Source organism: Arvicola amphibius, chromosome 6, assembly GCF_903992535.2.
Source record: "Arvicola amphibius chromosome 6, mArvAmp1.2, whole genome shotgun sequence".
In the NCBI taxonomy this organism is placed as follows: Eukaryota; Metazoa; Chordata; class Mammalia; order Rodentia; family Cricetidae; genus Arvicola; species Arvicola amphibius.
In genome coordinates, this window is record NC_052052.2 from 142,282,930 (window position 1) to 142,289,892 (window position 6,963).

At 44.4% G+C, this 6,963-nt stretch overlaps 1 pseudogene; it reads right to left on the reverse strand.

Annotated features, from left to right (window-relative positions):
- Window positions 1-1,188: 1,188 nt before the first annotated feature.
- Window positions 1,189-1,439, reverse strand: LOC119817125 (annotated as a pseudogene).
- Window positions 1,440-6,963: the final 5,524 nt, after the last annotated feature.

Below are 6,963 nucleotides of genomic sequence, written 5' to 3' on the forward strand. Positions count from 1 at the left end.
TGCAACCCATGACCTGACAGAAAAAAAAAAAAAAACCCTACGGTGGATGAAACTTGACCCAGGGTTGACCCAGGGAGTAATTGTACTAGTGTTTCTTTCCATCTCCTTCCTTGATCTACGCTGAGCCACATACGTCAAAGAAACTAGGAAGCTCCCTATGTTACAGTTGTCCCCTAAAGACTGCCGCCAGTGTGCCTATTCCCGCACACTGTGACTCTTTGGTCAAAGAACTTAAGACACCAAGTTTATAGTTCCTGGATGATGGAAAGCAGAGCAGACAGAATTAACCAACAGCACAAGAGTAAACAGTTTCATTTACTCCTCAAATAGAGCGAAAACAGCCAGGCTGGGGTAGGCCTTCCACATCACACGGGCCAAATTGCTCTTGTGATTACCATGTTACTGCCGCACAAACCCCCAGCCTCCTACAGAGCCAGACTATCAGAGGTGAGCCGTGCCCTCTGCTGTCCCCATTGTCAACTACTCTAGTGGTTGCTGAGCTCAAGCTGAGCCACGACTCAGCTTGATAGACAATAACAATAACAACAACAAAGCCCTGCCTGGTAAATGATTGTTTTTATACACAGAGCAGATCAGTTTGGTAGACAGTTTCCACAACATCCAACATGCCACAGACGTGTTCTCCAGTCTTACCCCATTAGATCCAAGTGTGCCCTGAGGGCATGCGATCCTTCTCCAGGCCACTGCGGTCTTACACAAACATCGTGATTAGTACCATGCTTGTTCCTATTAGCGTCAGCAGAGAAGAATGAGAATGGCAGGGGGGAACCCACAGAGTCCCAAGCAGAGAAATTAAAGTTGATAGGTTTTTTAATTGATAGATAATTGTACATCTTTACGGGATACATATGATACCACAGAACATTTATATACTGGATAATGATTAATTTAGGATATTAATCATCCCAAACATCACTAAGTTGGCATCTTTTTCCCCCCGCATTTAGCTACTTAAGACAGGGTGTCCTGTAACCCAGGCTGACCTCAAACTCAAATTCCTGATCCTCCTGCTCCTGTCTCCCAAGTATTGAGATTACAGCAACATCAAACCTTATTCAAAGTTTGTTTCCCTGCTCGATGTTTGGTTTTTGGTTTAGTTGTTGTTGTTTTACTTTGTTTTTACTTTCTTGCTTTTATTTATGACAAACATTCTCTGATCTCTTCTGGTCACAACTTCTTGGAGACAATTCCGTGAGCATTAGCCAATCGGAGACTAGAATCTTCTGGCTCTCCCATCCTGCAAATGGCCCCACAGAGAGCAGAGGTTTCAAACTGGCCATTAACTCGCCTGTAACCTTGCCAACCTCAAGCGCATTCATCTGGAAGGACGTGTGGGCCTTGATGCCCATGAGGCTGTTGCTCTCGGAGCATTTCCGCAGCACAGGCGGGTTGAAGAACTTGCCCGCATGGCTGTGCATGAGGAGGACAAGCCTGCTCACTCCAGGACCATTGCAAGTGCGGAGAGATGGTCTGTTTGCTTGTTTTAAACCTGGAGGGTTTGTTTTGTTTTGACAGGGTGTCTCACTATATAACCTAGGCTGACCTTAAACTCAAAATTCTCCTGCCTTTGTGCCCCCTGACTCACCCAGCGCAGGGTCTATTCATTTTCACTACATGAATTTTATACGGAACAATGGAAAACTTGGGAAACACAAGGAAGTGAAGGAGGGAATGTGTTACCAGGCAAGTCCAGGAATTCATTTCTATCTCGACATGATTTATTTCAAAGTTGACAAGACACGGTTCCCCATAATGACCTCCAAGTGCACAAATGCGAAAGAGAATAAATGAATCAGGGGAAGTATCTCACCTGAGCCTACTTCTGAAGAACACCCGAATCTGGTAGAGCAGACCTCACTCAAGATTCACAATGGAATTCTACATAGCTGTTTAAAAAAAACCATGAAATTCACAGGTTAACGGATGGAACTGGAAAATTGTACTGAGGGAGATAACCTAGACCCAGAAGGACAAATGCCACAGGTTCTCCCTTATTTATGGTTCCTAAATCCAAAGCTTTAGATTTGACTGTATAACCTGGAATAACCATAGAAACCAATAAAATAGAAAACCTCCCACGGTGGGGGGACATGTGAGAGGGGAAGAACGGTAAGACACCGGTGTTATGAAGAAATGGGGAGAATGGGGGAAAGACCTAACTAGATGGCTAATACAGAGGGAGAGGGAGTTGGGGGATGGGGGAAATAACACTAAGGGTATTTGAAAGACATAGGGAAGCATATTGTTTGATACATTTATTTTAAAATACATACATAGATAGGTAAATAGACAGACAGAAGATAGATTACAGATAGATAGATGATAGATAGATGGATAGATAGATGGATGGATAGATAGATGGATGGATGGATGGATGGATAGATAGATAGATAGATAGATAGATAGATGATAGATAGATAAGATAGATAATAGATGGATAGATGACAGATACATACATACATACATACATACACACACACACAGACAGATAGATAGAGTTTTCATGCAGTTACCCAAAACAGCAAAATAATGATCCCCTACACCCAGGAGATCAAAACCCCAGTGTAAGGCCAGTCATATCTCCCTTCATCAAATAAACCTCTTTCTGCAGCAGATAGACAATATTCTAGAGATCTACAGACTATCAAAATGCAGAGACTAAATAACCGTGGGGTGCCCAGCCCCAAGTGGGGCATCTATAACACAACATCTAAGGCTCAGGGAACATCAAGGAAGAGGAGGCTGGAAGAATGTAGGAGCCTGAGCCCCTCTGCTCAGTGATGCCCTTGGGGCGACTGCTGCTCCCAGAAACTCTCAACACATGTCCATCTGCATAAGGTCTACACCAATGGACGGACACACCAACACGGACGGAGAAAACTTCACAAGCCTTCATCCCCAGATGAAGAGCTCCAAACAGTGAAGGCTGCTGAGAGCGGAAACTAGTTTCTGTTGGAGCTTTTGTTGTTGTTGTTTTTATGGGCGGTTGAAGGATTTTTTTTCCCCCTTTTCTAAGAAAGATACACACACCTCCTGGTCCTAAGAGGTCAATCACAATCACATACAAGTAAAGGCAACACAAATCGAATTCAATAGGGGTTAGGGTATACCAAAAATAAATACAGAAGCGATCATGAATTTGAGGGGGGTGGTAAGGGACACAGGAGTTGGGGGAGATTAAAAAAGATGAAAATACAATATACTTCTGTGTGAAATCTTCAAATAAAAGTAAAACTGGGGTTCCTTACTCCTCTCCAGTGGCTTCTACCCTATGACATGGGTCCCTGCAGAGTAATCACAAGGACGTTCCAAATCCATACTCATGCCACTAGCTGCCAGTGATGAGATAATTAAAGGTATAATGACCATCACACAAGGCTCATTAAGTTCTTTGGTATTAACAAGGGGTCCTCACCCTCGTAAAGAATGAGGGCCGTTACTCTAGTCTGTGTTGGGTGCCTAAGACTTTACTACATTTCATTTATTTATTGTTATTCTTTTGAGGGGTGTTTGTGTGTGCGCGCGTGCATACGTGAATATGTGTGTGTGTGTGTGTGTATGCACACACACCATGGTAGACCTGGCAATTGAGCTGTGGGCATCAGGTTTGACAGCATGTCTCTTTACCCTCTGAGTCATCTTGCTGCCCTGACTTCTGAGACTTTATGTTGTTAGTTCCATCTAGGCCCATGACCCTTCAGAGGACATGACCATAAGCTTTCACTCTCAGGATGGCCTTGAACATCTGACTTCTCATTGCCAAGCCTGTAGTGTAGACTTTGTGTGAATCGGCTGGAGTCTCGGCCACACCACTGGATACTATGTATCTACTCATCTACAATAGCTTTCATTCACGGGAAATGTCTCAAAGGGAGCATGGCAGCCTGTACTTAGAATGTCAGCTGTGATGAGGTTGAGACAAAAGAACGCCACGAGTTTGAAGATATCCTGGGTTACTGAGAAGCACCAAGTCTAACCTTGGCTACATAACAAGACCCGAGTTCATAAAAGAAAAGAGAAGAGGGCTTTCAATGGCTCAGAGAGAGGGTAAAGGCACTTACTGCCAAAACTCAATTCAGTTTTGAATTCAGTCCTTTGGATCCACTTGGTGGAAAGAGAGAACCAACATTTACAATTTGTCCTCTGACTTCTGCACTCTAACCAACCATGGTATGTGAACAGACAGACAGACACATACACATCCCAAATAAATGTTAATAAAAAAGTTAAAAATATAAGGAGTGTTGGGGCTAATGAGTCCTGGCCTTCAACCCTTCAGCTGGATGTTGGGATTAATGAGTCCTGGCCTTCAGCTGCTCTTCCCTCCTAGAACCTTCTAATTGAAGTTACTAGAAGCTATGCCTAGCTTTGAGGATCAGAGGATGGGATTTTCACCTGTTGGCCATTGACTGCAGTGTATTTAAGCCTCCATGGTGCTATTAAAGAGGGGCTTTTTGGTACCAGTGTTGGAAGGTCTGCGTGTTAGTCTTTCTTTGCGTGTGTATTCTCAACCTCCAGCCCCTTGCCCGAAGCTGGCGAACTGGGGTCTAGCACTTAGAGCGCAGACCGGGGATGTGGTGCACGGCAAAAGAGTTGCACATGCTTCACATGGTGACACACGCCTTTGATCTCAGCACTGAGGAGGCAGAGGCTGATGGATCTCTTTGAGTTTTAGGCCAGCCTGGGCTACATAGTGAGCAGAACCAAAACAAAGCCAAAGGGTTGCAAAGAAGCATTCAGTGAGTTTCTTTTTAAATTTGTTTGTTTGCTTGTTTGTTTTCCCAGACAAGGTTTTTCTGTGTAGCCCAGGCTGTCCTGGAATTTACTCTGTAGACCAGGCTGGCCTCAAACTCATGGAGATCTACCTCCCTCTGCCTCCTGAGTGCAAAACCCAATCTCCAGAACCCATCTAAAGGTGGAAGGAAAGAAGTGACCCCACTGACCACTACATACACACTCTGGCACACATTTGCCCAATACACCATACAGACACAAAAGAAACAAACAAGTACATCTTTAAAAATGCATATCCTGCCAGGCAGTGAAGGTGCACACCTTTAACCTTTAATCCTGCACTTGGAAGGCACAGGTAGGCAGATCTCTGTGAGTTCAACACCAGGAGTGCATTCTAGGACAAGACCCAAAGCTCCACAGAGAAACCCTGTCTCGAAAAACAAAACAACAAAAAAATGCATATCCTGTTTTCTGCTGATTTCATTCTCAGGCGATGAACAGACCCAGCCAAACCTGCATTTTAATCCCAGCTCTATTGTGAAATATTCCATACACTGTATAAAGATGTGTCACTGTGACTGGTTTACTAAAGAACTGATGGCCAATAGCTAGGCAGGAAGAGGCTAGGTGAGATTTCTGGGGACAATGAGGTCTTGGGGAAGAAGAAAGGCAATGTTTCCAGCCAGACACAGAGGAAGCAGGACATGCAGGAGGAGAGGTAAAAGCCACGAGCTACATGACAGCACATAGATTTGTAGGTTAATGGGTTAATCTGCCGGGCGGTGGTGGCACACACCTTTAATCCCTGCACTTGGGAGGCAGAGGCAGGCAGATCTCTATGAGTTCAAGACCAGTCTGGTCTACAGAGCAAGTTCCAGGACTGGTTCCATAGCTAGTGAGAAACTCTGTCTGGAAAAAAAAAAAAAAAGGAGGAGGAAGAAGAGGAAGAGGAAGAAGAAGAAGAAAGAAGGTTAAGTTAAAAAGAGCTAGTTAGAAACAAGCCTAAGCTAAGGTCGAGCTTTCATAATTAATACTAAGTCTCTATGTCATTTTTTTTGTGAGCTGGCAACCCAAAGAAAAATCTGCCTACACAGCTCATTTCTTTGAACCTCAGTTTCCTGGTCTCTCAAGTGGAGATCCCATGTCTCATACATAAACTACTGCACACGGGCTTGACCAAGGGCTGGGCCAATAGCCGCTGGAGCTGCTGTTTCTTGTTTTCTACCAGAACTATTATTAAAGACCACAGAGGAATTCCACCAGTGAGGAGCTGTGAAGGCAAATGATTAAGGGTACGTCTTGTAGAAGTGCTAAGTCAGGTCAGGTCTGGACTTTTTATCTAAGCCAATTGAAGTAATCAGCAAAGGACTGTGGTGAGGGCTTTGGTCTGTGAGCAGGAAGTCATAATTTGACCAGGATGGCTTAGTTCAAAATAAAAATTTTAGTGAACATTTTTTTTAAGAGAACAAGAGAAACCCAGGTCATCTTAACACAGCCTCTCTCTCTCTCTCTCTCTCTCTCTCTCTCTCTCTCTCTCTCTCTCTCTCTCACACACACACACACACACACGGCTTTCAAGCATCCTTGAAGTCAATATAATTGTGACCCTGATACATTAAGAAAAATGCCCTTGAGCAGCCAAGAGTGAAAATAGACATGACTACACAATAAATTAGGATCTCCTTCCTTCTCCTACCTCCTCCAAGCTTGCATTTTGCAAAGGGGTAAAAATAAATACAGCCCGGCTGGAGGCTATGGCATAATCAGGGCCTCGCTCCCCAACATCAGTACATACACACACACACACACACACACACACACACACACACACACCTCCCCCAGATGACTCTGGGCCCTTGCATCAGGGGCACTGCATAAACATGAGCTGATCCAGATGGAATGAGCAGATGTCTCCGGGCCCATGCCTAGCCTGCACGGGACAGTCATTGAGTGAGTAGGAGGCCCAGAGAAGAACAGACACCCCTTTTTCCTACCCACCCCCAGATCCCATGAATGATGACATTGAAGGTGGGAAGAAGTGCTCATTCCTCTTTTTGGTGACACCCCCCCCGGATTTTGATGACGCGCTCCTCTTCTGGAAACTTTCCCTATATTGTGACTATTTGGGTTTGAATGAGAAATGTCCCCACTGGCTATCATATTTAACACTTGGTATCATTGATGGTACTTTTTAAAAAGGTGTTGGAA